Below are 17,016 nucleotides of genomic sequence, written 5' to 3'. Positions count from 1 at the left end.
TAGAACACAAACACTGAATGTTTTTCACAGTTTTGCAATAGACTAAATTTTCTAGAACTAAAACTATAGTGCAATCAAGGGAAGATTTTTGTTTTGTCTAGAAAATGTTGAAGTGTTTATCATCATTTTAGAAAATTATGCTACTTATGGCAAGCCCTCTTATATTACATGAATGGTCAGTACAGAATACATGTATTGGTTGACTAAAAATATGGATATTCCTTACAGTTTGATATACAAAGGTTGATTACATAACTTCCATCACCCAAGGGAAAGTTTCCCAAAAGAAAGTCTAACTTTAACTTAAACATATATAATGTCTGGAGTATTAAAGTAAATGATAAGATGATGTGTTTCAAACTAATAAGAATTTATGTCCAGGAAATAGAAATGATATATTTTGGGAAAGATTAAGTATCAAAAATAAAATTTTAATGTCTCCTTGTTCTCCAAAGGAGAAGAGTAAAGACAAAAGACTCTTATTGTGTCCTCAATAGCTATTTTTTCTCTGCCTTCAACACATTACATATTCTTTATTTATTTGGTAAGTGGTATCAGTCAATAATTTTTAAGTGGTTAACATGATGTAAAATGTTTTAATTTCTCAGGAACACCATTTGTATTTTTGCATTCATGGTCTGATTTTGTGGCATAAGGAGAGACATGCTGTGATTCACATATGTTTTCTGTCAGAAAAATGCTAAATATTGATACTTCTTACCAAAATAAAATTTATAGAGAGTTATTGTAAGCCTACTCAATCACAGAGAGGTGGATTCAGCTAAAATTATATTTTTATCTAAGAATTCAAAATGGTGGAAATAAATATCAGAATTATAGCAACACTTACCACCGTGGGGATTTTTAAAGAAGTATGATGTGGAATATGGTGCCAAATTCTAATTTGGTTGATTCTAGTTTTGGCTTATGGTAACATTTATGACACTTGAAAATTTAGTCCTTCAATTATTTGATTAATTAACTCACACATACATTCTATCCAACTATGGCCTTGGTTATTACATATATAGATGGATCCATCTGAACTTTTGTTAAGAAAATAGCTGTCTAGAAAAATGTCAACCTTAAAACATCTAAAAATTTCCATAAAAAGACTTTACTTTCTGACACAGTTCCCATTTTGCAAATTTGACTCAACTTTTATAAATGTATAGAGGATATGTATTCTTTTTACTCAGGAAAAAGAATGGTGTTAATTTAGCAATGACATTTTCTCTATTTATCACTTGAGTAATCAAGCATCACCTCATTATTATTAAGCATTTTTTCTCTGCCTGTAATTTTTAGTGATAACAAGCCTTTCTTTGAGTAACACAACCTGGCATGCTGTAACACATTGTTTTCTTTACCCTCGAATACCATGTTAGCTGGAGGTTTTTATTTTTATCTTCTCTATCAATACCAGACTTATCATGGAATGTTCTAATCCCATTCCCCTGTGACCTAGGGACAATATAATCCCAGTCTTCTTTTTCTGGATTCCAAACTGCACACTTTATTCCAAACTGCACCTTTTCATACAATTTGGATAATGCATTATGTCAATTATAGCTGCATAAGGATAACCTGAGAGCTTACTCATGGTATAGCTGGCCTTCCATGTAATATGATTGATTGAATGGTTGAGGTGATTCAATCAGACATTGGAACTGTGAAAAGGCCACTTTCCATAAAATTGCACTGTTTTTAAGCCTTTAAAATTGCCACACTTTGAAAATTGCCCTGGGTTATAGATTTTCTTTTGTACTGGTGCCAGTGGTATCTTTGTATGGGTAATTCTGAGGAAGAAATTAGAGCAGGTAGAAAGGATAGCATGCTTTTGGCAGTCATGTTGAGTGATTTTTCAGTTAATTACGCCTCAAAATTTAAGCTGTTCTAAATAAAACCAATGTGTTCCATTCCTTCCAATATATAAAGCATAATTATTTCAAATTACTTACTTGGCCATTTCATATATATTTTAAGACCAAGAAAGGTGAATGAATTAACACTGAATATAATTGTTAACTGTAATATACCATTTACCTTTGTGGTATAGGAGTGTGTATGTGTGTGTGCTGTATGTGTGTTTTGAATGTATATGTACATGTGTGTGCCTGCCCATAACCTCTTAAAATATAACTAATAAATTTGGGAAAATGCTGCTGATTGAATTGCTTTACTTGGGTATAAATTCTATTTTAAAACATTTGACAGATAATATTTCTTTAAAAAAAAATTTCATCCATAAAGGATTACTGTTTTACTTATAAATAGGGCAAGTTTTAATGCAAAAACTTGTGATAGCCTCTAAGTAATCAAAATATTTTCATTTTAAGAATTTCCAATATCTATACATATAGTGACTATCTTTTTTCCTCAACAGCCCAGTGTTTGAGGACACCATAGCCAGCTCACTTTAATTAAGTTTAAAAAAAAATCTTAATATGGTTCTTTGCCTGAAAATACTCTTTCATAGATAACTGTATGGCTTGCTCCCTAGTCTCTTTCAATTTTTTGTTCAAAGAAGTCATTTACATCAACTCTATTTAAATAACAACCTTTCATTCCTAAACCTTCTCTACTTTATTTTTCTCCACATCAGTTATTGATACCTGCATACTATATCAATTTTCACATTGATGTGCTTGTGGTCTATTTCCCTCCATTAAAATGTAGACTTGAAGGAATCAGGAAAATGTATCTTTGTTTACTCTTATATCTCCAGGACCTAGATCAGTGCCTGGCATTTAGTAAATGCTCGAGAAATATTTACTGGAAGAATGGAAAAAAATATTTGTCTGTTTTGTATATCTTATATGTAGCTTGATATTTGCTGAGTATTTTCCTGGAGCACATAAACATTATTTTCTTTTATTTACTTGAATAGGGTTAGGAGAGTAGATATTATTTCCATAATTTGGTTCAACACATGTGTGTGTCTGTGCATATTTGTACACAAGGAAAGATGAAGAACTCTAAAAATATATTTATCTTCTGAATTTCTTGTCATAGAGTTTCCAATAGGATATTTCCTTCAGAGTGCTATATATGTGTGTGTGTGTGTGTGTGTGTGTGTATAGGTGTAATCATCATGATGGATTTTCTTTAAACTAATACAAAGCACAAAGTAGCAGTTTTTTTCAAGTCTAATTAAGAAAAATTTTCCCAATTTACTAGTCATAGTGCTTTCCCTCATAGCTCAGTTGGTAAAGAATCTACCTGCAATGCAGCAGACCTGGGTTCAATTCCTGGGTCAGGAAGATCCCCTGGAGAAGGAAATGGCAATTCACTCCAGTATTATTGCCTGGGAAATCCCATGGACAGAGAAACCTGGCAGGCTACAGTCCATGGGGTCACAAGAGTCAGACACAACTTAGCGACTAAACCACCACCAACAACTAGTCATAACTATTGTATTTCTTTCCTGTTTGTCTGTGTTTGTGTATTTTAAAATCATGTCCTTATCTTCTCTAAGGCATTCTTTAGAGTTTTTGACCAATTTTCAGATTTGAAAATATATCTTAAACTTCCATACACATCTGTGTGAAATATCTGAGAGAAATAAATAGCAAATAAATGGATACTGAAGCTTATTTGATCTTCTGTGTGAAATGTCAAGGAAAATAATGAGCAAATGAATGTCTGTTCATTGATCTTGGTACTTAAAAATAAAAGTCACAATGCATTTAATTCTTCTCTTGGCTAAGGAACCTCTATATTGAAAGTGCAAACATTTGAAACACAAAGCCTACTATATGTTATTTTTATTGACCAATTTTTTTATTTGCAAACATTTAGAAGCTCTGGGAGGGATTTAAAATGTGTCTTTATGAAAAATGAATCAGATCAGACTAATCTAATTCCCTCTGTGATAGTGACAGACCCTGTGGTTAAGAGGAAAGCAATAGATACAAGATCTTTATTTCAGTCAGGCTTTTAATTCAGACTTGTGTGACATTAATTAGAGAACAGCAAAGCAGAGTTGAGATCTTACTATTAGAGCATGGGTGTGCAACTGCTTCGAAGGTCACACTCAAAGAGTAGTTATTAATCGGTCCATGCTGCCCTAAAGAATAGACATAGATATTGAGTAATGCTTCAGTATCTGTCCTGGATCCAGTATTATATCTTTATCAGTGACTAGGAATGATTAAGTGAGCTCTTATTCATTAAGTTCATGGATAACATCAAGTTGGGAGGGGTAACTGTCCTTAGAGTAAACTTGAAAATTTAAATGACCTTCTTAAGATGGGGAAGTGGCTTGTGAAAGCATAAGAAAAGAAAAAGAATTATGCCCTAGGATTAAATAGAAGGGCACTCAAACAGAAAATTCTCTGCAAACTAAATGAGACATATAGGACTATTTTTAGGTAGCTACAATGGATAGCACAATAAAATTTGTCTACCAACAGAGTAATTTTAAAATATTTAGTGCTCCCAAATTACTGAACTAAACATAAGAAGGCAAAAATCCTGTTTGCTAATGTAACACTCTCTATTTCTGTCATTTTAACTACTGACCCACTCACCTAGTTTTACAAACCCATTTTCATTTGATATCCTAGGCTAGCTACACCCCTGGTTTCATTTCTGCTTCACTAGGAGGCATAGAGAATACATTGTGGAATAAAGATCCACCCCTTATTCATATCCCTGCTCTAGCTGTTTCCTAAATGGAGTGCTTTTTTTTTTTTTTTCTTGATCCTATTTTTCCAAACTATTTATCTTGGTTTCTCTTATATTGCCCTCCCAATTCTTTGCCTAAATGTTGTAATCATTGCTTTTCTTTTTCTTTGTCATTCTAGATCCCATAGTTCATAATCAGGAGGTGAGTAGCTTCTTGATTTATGGGGTATGAGTATGCTGGCTATTTACTATACTTGGCCATAACATTGCTCACATCAACATTTAGTAGCACTGCTTTTCCAGACTCCTGGATGTCTGTATGTTTTGACTTCTAACCTCATCTCAGACAATGACTTGTCAGTTTTGACTGCTTGCCAAGACTTGACCCTGTACCTAGCTTTCATTTCTGGTGTTTATTTGTTCTCTATTTTCAAATTGATCTCCTGGATGCAGGCCTCTTGACATTCCATAGGCCACCACCTTTAGCCTACATACACACAGCTAGTTGCTAACCCCATGACTGTTCCCTTTGTGAACATTTCAAATTATATTTATTAAGGTTTTTATTTTTATTCTAAAATATTATAAAATAAAAGCAGAGTAAAATTGAAACTTTACAAAAAACATTTTAGATATAGCAAAAAGTCCTTATACTTTCTGTGCCCATCCTGTTGCACTAATAGTTTAATGTATAATCTTGCAGGTACATATAGTTATAAAATTCTATATATGATAATTTTTTAAACAAGATGATATTAGTGTTATAGTGTCCTACAACTTGCTTTTTTTTCAGTTTATATTTAACCATTTCTCTTTTGATGAATAATATAATATTTTTATGTTTCTCATATTATAAAAACCTCTATATGCATATTCTCACAAATTTATCTCAGGCACTTATATATCCATATATATATATGTATGTATATATATATATAATGTATAATATATAATGTATATTATATATAATGTATATAATATATATAATGTATATTATGTATATAATGTATATTATATATATAATGTATATTATATATATTTCTAGAAAAAATTTATTCAAATTTTATTACTTTGAATTGAAAGAAATTATGAAGATATTCTGATTATAAAGTTGGTTGATTACATTGTCTGTCCTAAAATGCTCAAGCTTTAGGTTAAGAGCTAAAAAGTAAAATGTGAATCATACAAGTTCTCAGTTTTTTTTAAAGTTAAACAAACTGTTTTAAAATGTTTAATATAAGAATATTTAACAGTAATGGCAATTTATTTATAGTTTATATTTGGAGAAAGTAATGATATCTGAACCTCTTTCTAAAGCTGAATTATTGTTATGATTAACCACTTAAGCCAAGGAGACTAGTTTTTTACACTAATGTTATTTTTAGAGAAAATTTATTTCAAATAACCAAACTTTTTTTTTTTCAATTATGATGTACATTTAAATTCAATCTTTCCATTTAACCTCAAAAAATTTTATATGGCCTGCCTCAATTAAAGATACATGCCTCTAACCATAGAAAAATATCTTTTTAAAACAGTTCAAAGTAAATTATGAACAAAAACAGCTTTATAGCATAAATATAATTTCTTTTCATCATCAGAGAACAAACCTTTAGCAATGCCCTTGGGGTCCTGGTGTTATTTATTATTATGTGGCATTTTAGATTCACAGACCTAAAATTTCCACTTTGACCTACTTCTATTTTCAAATTCAGCTTCCAAAATACCAGAAGTTTTCCGTAAAAGCTAAAATATTAGGAACAACTTTTCTGTCAAAAGTAGTCCTTCTGTTATAAAGCTTTGGATTTTCTGGTTAAATAGAGGTGTTTACCTGAAGTAAACAGTATGTAAATTTGCAAGCCTGGAATAGGCTTAGAATTTTATTAGTTTTCTCCCAAAAGAACCATTTTGAGTAAGGTGGCTGATATAATCAATATTTTGGGGAGGGGGAAGAAATAAAAGGTAAAATGTGCTAAAGAATTTTGCTTGTACTTCACAACAGATGCAGAAAGAAGAATGAAGTTGATTAGAGATTAAAAGTACAGATATCCCAGCAGTCAGAAGAAGAAATGGAAAGAGACAGGCAATCGTAAGGAAAGGAACAAAAAACTGTTCAAAGGTATGACATTATTATTCAGCATTATAGAGCTCTCCATGTTAGTGAAGATATATTGTACCTCATTGTACTTTATTATTCTTCACTGACATGATAGGATAAAACCTCAAGATCAGTCCTGTTATAGAGGCAGAAAAACAAAGGGAACAAATACAGATGGCTTCCTTTGAATACCAGTGAGCTAGTTAGTTGGTGAAGAGATACAAAACAAGAACACTTCAGTTCAGTTCAGTCGCTCATTTGTGTCCGACTCTTTGCGACCCCATGAATCCCAGCACGCCAGGCCTCCCTGTCCATCACCATCTCCCGGAGTTCACTCAGACTCATGTCCATCGAGTCAGTGATGCCATCCAGCCATCTCATCCTCTGTCGTCCCCTTCTCCTCCTGCCCCCAATCCTTCCCAGCATCAGAGTCTTTTCCAATGAGTCAGATCTTCGCATGAGGTGGCCAAAGTACTGGAGCTTCAGCTTTAGTATCATTCCTTCCAAAGAAATCCCAGGGTTGATCTCCTTCAGAATGGACTGGTTGGATCTCCTTGCAGTCCAAGGGACTCTCAAGAGTCTTCTCCAACACCACAGTTCAAAAGAATCAATTCTTTCGTGCTCAGCCTTCTTCACAGTCCAACTCTCACATCCATACATGACCACTGGAAAAACCATAGCCTTGATTAGACGGACCTTAGTCGACAAAACAAGAACACTTAGAGGATTAAAATAGAGATCAATTTATTCTTATATCTTGCTGGATTTTGAAATTTCATTCTTTAATTTGAAGGTTTTGTGTGTACAAATTAGAGCATATGTCCCAGTTAGAGTCTATGGTACTTACTTTAGTTATTTGTTATCAGGCGGAATGACACAATCTACAGTGAATCAAACAGACAGGCAAACATTGTCAGAAAACAATCTTCTCCATACTGTAAATAGTATATAAAAATTCTAGGGTATACTTTTTAGGTAGAAGTTACAATATTCCTGTGGCTAAGGAACTAAGCTTCATCCAGAAATATTGGTTTGGCAAAGAAGTTCATTTTGGTTTTTCCAAACCATGTTATAGAAAAATCTGATAGAATTTTTTGGCCGACCTATTGTGTGTGTGTACTAAGTCGCTTCAGTCATGTCTGTCTCTTTGTGACCCCATGGACTAGCCCGCCAGGCTCCTCTGTCCGTGGGATTCTCCAGGTAAGAATACTGGAGTGGGTTGTCTTGCCCTCTAGCAGGATTTTCCCAACCCAGGAATCAAACCCATGTCTCCTATGTCTCATGCATTGGCAGGCAGCTTCTTTACCATTGCTGCCACCTGGGAAGCCCTGACCACATATATCTGGGATCAATACATTCAAGAGTCTTTGCTTCTAGGAAGATTTTTTTAGTTTTTTCCAAATTTCGCTGATTGTAAACAATTTTTTTTCTTTTCTAAACGCCTAGTGTTCATTTACACAAATAAATATTTCTGTTACATGTAATATATTATTGCACTGCTTTTTGTGTGTGTGTGTTTACATATTTAATGCCTTGCATCCAAGGCAGGCATCATATTTGACACTCCATGCTACATATCACAGCATTCATGGTCCCATAAGCACTAAATAAATACTGCTGGTTATTTGCTGAATCTTAAACATCTTCAGAATTAAATATGTCATTATAATTATTGTCATTAAATTGTGTACTCACAGTTCAGTTCAGTTCAGTCACTCAGTCGTGTCTGACTCTTTGCGACCCCATGAATCGCAGCATGCCAGGCCTCCCTGTCCATCACCAACTCTCGGAGTTCACTCAGACTCACATCCACCGAGTCAGTGATGCCATCCAGCCATCTCATCCTCTGTCGTTCCCTTCTCCTCCTGCCCCCAATCCCTCCCAGCATCAGCCTTTTCCAATGAGTCAACTCTTCGCATGAGTTGGCCAAAGTACTGGAGTTTCAGCTTCAGCATCATTCCTTCCAAAGAAATCCCAGGGCTAATCTCCTTCAGAATGGACTGGTTGGATCTCCTTGCAGTCCAAGGGATTCTCAAGAGTCTTCTCCAACATTATGTGTACAAATTGAGGGGTATATCGAGAAATATTAGTTGTCATACCAAGCAAATGAAACAGCTTTTATTTTTCTCTAGACATTTATATTTGGAATCAAAATTAACAACGTAGACATATATCAGTTCAGTTCAGTTCAGTCGCTCAGTCGTGTCTGACTCTTTGCGACCACATGAATCACAGCATGCCAGATATATACATATATGCATATATATACATATGCATAAATATATATATATACACAGATATCTATCCTGAACATTAAAGATGCATGTAAAATGTGGAAGCCTATACAACAAATTATGCAAAGTTTGACCCATGGACTGACTGCCAGTTCTCAAACTATTAGTTACTGGTCTGAAGTGAGATAAAGTACTTAGGCCAAAAAGTAAATCAGATATAGAACTAAGCACAATATTTAGTTAGGCTGACTTTAGTTTTTTTTAAATAGGAAGACATTTCTAGTGAAAAAAGCAGTGACTTGATTTACATTCTGGCATAAGTTCCTGATCTTGTTGGGGACCGTCATTTTAAGTAGCACTGAAATATAATATTAATGCATTTAATGTGCAAGCCAAAGGAACTATCCTCTGAGAGAATTTGTTCACATCTTAATAATATTGACTGTCCAGCTAATTGCAAAGGAAGATGATTCATTGCACCTGCAGTACGTTGTGAGCGCATATACCATGAGAGACCCCCCAACTTTATGATAACATAAAAATACTAAAATAAGTATTATATGATCAATGACAAGCAGGGTGACAATATACAGCTTTGATGTACTCTTTCCATCAAGGCTGTATATTGTCACTCTGCTTATTTAACTTATATGAAGAGTACGTCATGAGAAACGCTGGGCTGGATGAAGCACAAGCTGGAATCAAGATTGCCGGGAGAAATATCAATAACCTCAGATATGCAGATCACAATACACTTATGGCTAAGAGTGAAGAAGAACTAAAGTCTCTTGATGAAAATGAAAGAGGAGAGTGAAAAAATTGGCTTAAAATTCAACATTCAGAAAACTAAGATCATGGCATCTGGTCCCATCACCTCATGGTAAATAGATGGGAAAACAGTGGAAACAGTGACAGACTTTATTTTGGGGGGGCTCCAAAATCACTGCAGATGGTGACTACAGCCATGAAATTAAAAGACACTTGCTCCTTAGAAGAAATGTTATGACCAATCTAGATAGCATATTAAAAAGCACAGACATCACTTTGTCAACAAAGGTCCATCTAGTCAAAGCTATGGTTTTTTCCAGTAGTTGTGAAAGGATGTGAGAGTTGGACTATAAAGAAAGCTGAGTGCTGAAGAATTGATGCTTTTGAACTGTGGTGTTGGAGAAGACTCTTGAGAGTCCCTTGGACAGCAAGGCGATCCAACCAATCCATCCTAAAGGAAATCAGTCCTGAATATTCATTGGAAGGACCGATGCTGAAGCTGAAACTCCAATATTTTGGCCACCTGATGTGAAGAACCGACTCATTGGAAAAGACCTTGATACAAGGAAGGATTGAAGAGAAGGGGAAGACAGAGGATGAGATGGTTGGATGGCATCACTGACTCAATGGACGTGTGTTTGAGTAAAGTCCGGGAATTGGTGATGGACAGGGAGGCCTCACATGCTGAAGTCTATGGGGTCACAAAGAGTCATACATGACTGAGCTACTGAACTGAACTGAACTGATGAATGATAGAAAAATGAACAAAAGAAACAGGATTTTATGTAAGTGCTTATAAATGGAATGATGAGTTCAACCTCTTAATGTCAGATCAGCACAATTCTTTTTATATAATTTGTGTTAAATGCGTATTTGTAGATTAGATTGAAGGATAAAGATGCACTATCACAAACATAGTAGTAGAGGAAATATGGATAAAAACAAAAGAAGGATTTTACTATCATTGTATCCAAAGGTACATATTGCTTGGCCACTGTGAAAATGAGGACCAGTGGACTAATCAAAGATTCAGTTTATTCCTAGAATAGAAAGAATTGAGAATGAAGATGTTCTTGTATGTGCTTTGAGTGAAGGTCAGAGAGTTAGATCACAGAACCAAAGAGTATTCAGGTAAAAAGAGGTTTAAAGTAAAATGGAGAATCATTTTATCAGTGAGAAATCCAAGGCTCAGGGAAGTAACTATGAGGTTGTCTAGTTGTTTATTCCTATATTTCTTGTGTATAACCACTTTACAAGCAAAAGGGATATTTTTTAAGGATAATTAAAAATAGAGTTTATTAATGTATGGCATAATTAAGAAGTCACCTTCAGAAATATAAGGGAAAACATGTAGCTTAAATGGGATGGTTGCACAATGAGAAACGCAAACCTAGATGTTTAAAAATTCTAAGTAAATCACCCTGCTGGGAAGAGCTGAACCACACCTTTTCTCCACAAGTAGGAGCTAGTTTCATTCTCAAATAACCAGCCACTTTGGGCAGTATGCCCACGGTGTCACTGATATAGCCCAGTGATAAATTGGTAACTAAGTGCAGTTACTGGTGATACATCCCCACTGACATCATGATTCTGAAATACTTCATGCTATCACATTCACTCTTCGAATGGTTGTATTCTGCTGAGTGGTCAGAATGGGATTAAATTGGTGGTGGCAAAGGGCTACCAATATATTGTGACTTTTCTATGAACGTTCTCTGTTGTCAAAGTCAAAGGGAGTCAATTGGCAGTTACAGTCTTTCTGCTATTATGCATTATTTTGTACTGCTTGGTAACAATTAATATAGAGCCAACTGGAAAACACTTTAAGATCATGTCTTTAATGAAACTTGACTTATAATTTTTCTAGAAATAGGAGTAGTTTTGAATGAATAATAGCTCAAATTTCTAACAGGATGATTTTGCTAAATATTATAGTACTTAAGTATACCCTACACTAAATATTTCACAAATAAATTGTATCAAATAAATATAAAGGAAACACAGAAATTATTTAAATGAAACTATTCTTAACATTTTTCTTTATATAAAATCATGTAGTCACATTTTAAGAGACAGATAAAATGCCAGACTTCCTGGTAACCTGTGAACTCAGTATTATTATATAATAAAGCAAAATTGCCATCTGGATTAAGATATAACCCATATTGTGATTTAAACTTTTGGAAAATTTATACTTGAAACTATTTTCAATGGCACTTTTCTGTGTGCATATTTTGCAGTTTTTTTTTTGCAGATGTGGACTTGATGGTGCTCTGAAGAGCTAACTGTAATGAAGCCTTGGATCTCCCAGTTTCTTGTTATATGATTACTAGGAAATAAATGCCCCTCTCTGTGCATTTTATTTTTCAAACTATAAAATGCTTGTAATCAAAGTATTTGTGAAGCTGAGTTAGATAAGAGACAGCAAGTATTTTCAGATCTTTAGATGGCAGATGCTATATAAACACAAGATATAGTATGCATTTAATAGAAGATTGCAGTGATGGTTATAAATAAAGAAATGTATATTTGGCTACTTAACTTGATTATTGGTTGAAGCATTTATTTTAGAAATGAGCCATACTTCTGAGGTATTATCTACTCTGTGTGACAGAGTTCACTTTCAACAGGCAACTTTCTGATTATTCCTGTGAAGAATGAGCTGTGTGCACTCTGTTTCTGGATTTGTGTTAAAAATAAGCTTCTTATTTGCAAGATATTACCTAACCTCATTTGCAGAAGGGAAAACAGACAATCAGCCCCATATTTATTCCATTTGAAAATCCCATGATATTAACTTAGATTTTGAGTCAGGGGCACGTTTGCTATATCATCTTTCCTTTTATTTTTTAAATTAAAACTCATTTATGTTCTATCTCCATATCACATATAATATTGGATGTAATTGAACCTGTTTCCTACAGGCAATGGAATCTTCACTAATGGCTCTTCTGTAGGACTAACTATGACTAGTTTAAGAAGTAAAGCTTTTTAAAATTATTCAAGCATCTTATAAATTTTGATGGGCTTTCAAACTTCTTAGAGTTAATTCAAATAGTGTGCTTCAAGTAAAACCTGAGACACATTAACCTTCAAGATGGTTTTAAAACAAATACTTTTGAGATCTGTAAAATAGTTAGGTATATAAGTATATAGGTTTTTTAGAAAAACAAAACTTTAAAGTTCACTTTTTATGGAAGAAAAGAAATAAGTGAATGGGCCAAGCTAATTATCGGTATAACTCTATTGTCTATTAACACAGTCTTTGAATACAATAGATGCTATTAAATTGTCTTCTTAGTGTCTCTTTACTTCAACCATTTTAAAAATTCTTATTTAGATAGCCACAAGAGAGAAATTATATACAAATAAAAGATATTTTTAGACAATTAGGATCAATCTTGAATTTTGTGTCCCACTCTAAAATAAATGAATTTTCTTAAAGTGTTTATAGTTTATAATTGAATCTTTAGTATCTTAAACCTAAAATATACAATAATCCCACAATTTTTTTAAAGTCAAGTATATACCCAAAGTCTTAGAATCATTAGTTGATGCTTACTAAATGATGCATAAAATTCTTGAGTCGTCATTACAGGCATTAGTGACAAATCACAGTGTGTTGCTGCCTATAGAAATAAAAAATATGTCTCTTGGGGTCAAAGAGGAATCAAAAATTAGCTTTGCTTAAAAATCATCATAAAGTTAGCACCTATCATTTCTGGAAGTCCCATCATCATCTGGTATTAAAAAGAAGAGCAGATATTTATCTCACAAAAACAGCCAAGTGAAATTAAACAGCAATCAAAACACCTCTGACAATGGAAAACTTACCTTTTCTCCATAGCTGAACTTAGTTACACCAGTCAGATCTGCTGTCTCTCCACTGGAAGAAAAGCTTGCCAGGCTTCCATTAAAGCAAACAGAATAAGGCTAAGGTGTGTGGCTTTGATGGTGTAGAGTTCAATCACTGGTTGCAAGAAGACAATCTTTTTTTAAAATATAAATTTATTTATTTTAATTGGAGGTTAATTACTTTATAATATTGTATTGGTCAGTCTCGAACTGCAGATTGGGGCCGTTATAATTCAGTAACACCTTTTTCATGAGAGGTTGACTGATTATGTACTTAGAGTCTTTATATTAGAGTTGTATATTTTTCTTAAAGATTCATTAATTCAGTTATCAACTATATATATATGTAAATATTTCAGAAAAATATCCTCATAGTTAAACCATTAACAGATGCTGTTCTTGGCTTTTATATTTTACTTATAGAAGAAAAAAAAATTGTATTCACAGTACTGGGACCAAACTGTTTGTCAACCATAATATCCAACCCAGGCCCCAGGCACAGAAACTTTTTTTGTTTTTTGGGTGGGGGTGTCCTGATTTATCTCTGATTCCAACATACCTGGTGAATGGCAGAAATGCTTTGCTGCTCTGCTCTGAGAAGTTCTGCTTTGAGATATATATAGTGATCAACCACTCCAAACCAACTCTAACTTGACCATGTGAACTTGCCTCAGCAGATGAAACTTGGAGGTATCCAAAAGTTACTTCTGCTTCATCACGATGTGAAAAACATTGCCCAAAGCAAGGATTTGTACTCTGCTAAGCCCAATTTGTACCATGTGCAATGTCTAGAGCCCTAATGACCTTTCTGCCTCCTAACCCTTAAAATTCCCTTAGTCCCTCTCTTTGGAGAGAAGGTATCATTTGGAATGCATTCCTCCATTCTCTGGCCATTGAGTAAAATCCTGTCTTATTCTCATCAAACTTGGTTTTGTTTTTGGCAATGTGAGATTGAGTGGGAAAGAGTTCCCTGATCAAGTCAGGGGTGTTTCAATTCAGCTAGGTCCCCAAGAGGAGGGCCTCACATCTAATTCGATAACATGTTCAAGTTTGACATGTGGACCTACTATGTATCATATATTTAATCTTAGCCTAGACGTGCTTCAGTCTCATCATCTGTAAAATGAGAATGAAAATAGTACCTATGTAAAAGGATTATTATGAAGACTAAGTGAGAAAATACATGTGAAGAACTTAGAACAGTGCCTGGTACTTAATAAGTACTCAGTAAATTCTAGGTGTAATTTTCACTATTATTGTTATTATTATTTTTCTTTTTTTTTAATTTTATTTTTAGTTTATTTTACTTTACAATACTGTATTGGTTTTGCCATACATTGACATGAATCCACCCCGGTTGTATACAAGCTCCCAATCCTGAATCCCCCTCCCACCTCCCAACCCCTATCATCTCTCTGGATCATCCCCGTGCACCAGCCCCAAGCATCCTGTATCCTGCATCAAACATAGACTGGCACTTCGTTTCTTACATGAAAGTATACATATTTCAATGCCATTCTCCCAAATCATCCCACCCTCTCCCTCTCCCTCAGAGTCCAAAATTCTGTTCTATACATCTGTGTCTCTTTTGCTGTCTCGCATACGGGGTCATCATTACCATCTTTCTAAATTTCATATATATGTGTCAGTATACTGTATTGGTGTTTTTCTTTCTGGCTTACTTCACTCTGTATAATCAGCGCGAGTTTCATCCATCTCATTAAAACTGATTCAAATGTATTCTCTTTAATGGCTGAGTAATACTCCACTGTGTATATGTACCACAGCTTTCTTATCTATTCATCTGCTGATGGACATCTAGGTTGTTTCCATGTCCTGGCTATTATAAACAGTGCTGCAATGAACATTGGGGTACATGTGTGTCTTTCTATTCTGGTTTCCTTGGTGTGTATGCCCAGCAGTGGGATTGCTGGGTCATAAGGCAGCTCTATTTGCAATTTTTTAAGGAATCTCCACACTGTTTTCCATAGTGGCTGTACTAGTTTGCATTCCCACCAACAGTGTAAGAGGATTCCCTTTTCTCCACATTCTCTCCAGCATTTATTGCTTGTAGACTTTTGGATCACAGCCATTCTGACTGGTGTGAAATGGTACCTCATTGTGGTCTTGATTTGCTTTTCTCTGATAATGTGTGATGTTGAGCATCTTTTCATGTGTTTGTTAGCCATCTGTATGTTTTCTTTGGAGAAATGCCTATTTAGTTCTTTGGTCCATTTTTTGATTGGGTCATTTATTTTTCTAGAGTTGAGCTGCATAAGTTGCTTGTATATTTTTGAGATTAGTTGTTTGTCAGTTGTTTCATTTGCTATTGTTTTCTCCCATTCAGAAGGCTGTCTTTTCACCTTACTTATAGTTTCCTTTGTTGTGCAGAAGCTTTTAATTTTAATTAGATCCCATTTGTTTATTTTTGCTTTTTATTTCCAGTATTCAGGGAGGTGGATCATAGAGGATCCTGCTGTGATTTATGTCGGAGAGTGTTTTGCCTATGTTCTCCTCTAGGAGTTTTATAGTTTCTGGTCTTACATTTAGATCTTTAATCCATTTTGAGTTTATTTTTGTGTGTGGTGTTAGAAAGTGATCTAGTTTCATTCTTTTACAAGTGGTTGACCAGTTTTCCCAGCACCACTTGTTAAAGAGATTGTCTTTACTCCATTGTATATTCTTGCCTCCTTTGTCGAAGATAAGGTGTCCATAGGTGTGTGGATTTATCTCTGGGCTTTCTATTTTGTTCCATTGATCTATATTTCTGTCTTTGTGCCAGTACCATACTGTCTTAATGACTGTGGCTTTGTAGTAGAGCCTAAAGTCAGGCAAGTTGATTCCTCCAGTTCCATTCTTCTTTCTCAAGATTGCTTTGGCTATTCAAGGTTTTTTGTTTGTCCATACAAATCTTGAAATTATTTGTTCTAGTTCTGTGAAAAATACCGCTGGTAGCTTGATAGGGATTGCATTGAATCTGTAGATTGCTTTGGGTCGTATACTCATTTTCACTATATTGATTCTTCCAATCCATGAACATGGTATATTTCTCCATCTATTAGTGTCCTCTTTGATTTCTTTCATCAGTGTTTTATAGTTTTTGCTATATAGGTCTTTAGTTTCTTTAGGTAGGTATATTCCTAAGTATTTTATTCTTTTCATTGCAATGGTGAATGGAATTGTTTCCTTAATTTCTTTTTCTACTTTCTCATTATTAATGTATAGGAATGCAAGGGATTTCTGAGTGTTGATTTTATATCCTACAACTTTACTATATTCATTGATTAGCTCTAGTAATTTTCTGGTGGAGTCTTTAGGATTTTCTATGTAGAGGATCATGTCATCTGCAAACAGTGAGAGTTTTACTTCTTCTTTTCCAATTTGGATTCCTTTTATTTCTTTTTCTGCTCTGATTCCTGTGGCCAAAACTTC

This window comes from Oryx dammah, unplaced genomic scaffold (genome assembly GCF_014754425.2).
Source record: "Oryx dammah isolate SB20612 unplaced genomic scaffold, SCBI_Odam_1.1 HiC_scaffold_27, whole genome shotgun sequence".
Classification (NCBI taxonomy): domain Eukaryota; kingdom Metazoa; phylum Chordata; class Mammalia; order Artiodactyla; family Bovidae; genus Oryx; species Oryx dammah.
Note: the sequence above shows the minus strand (reverse complement) of the source record.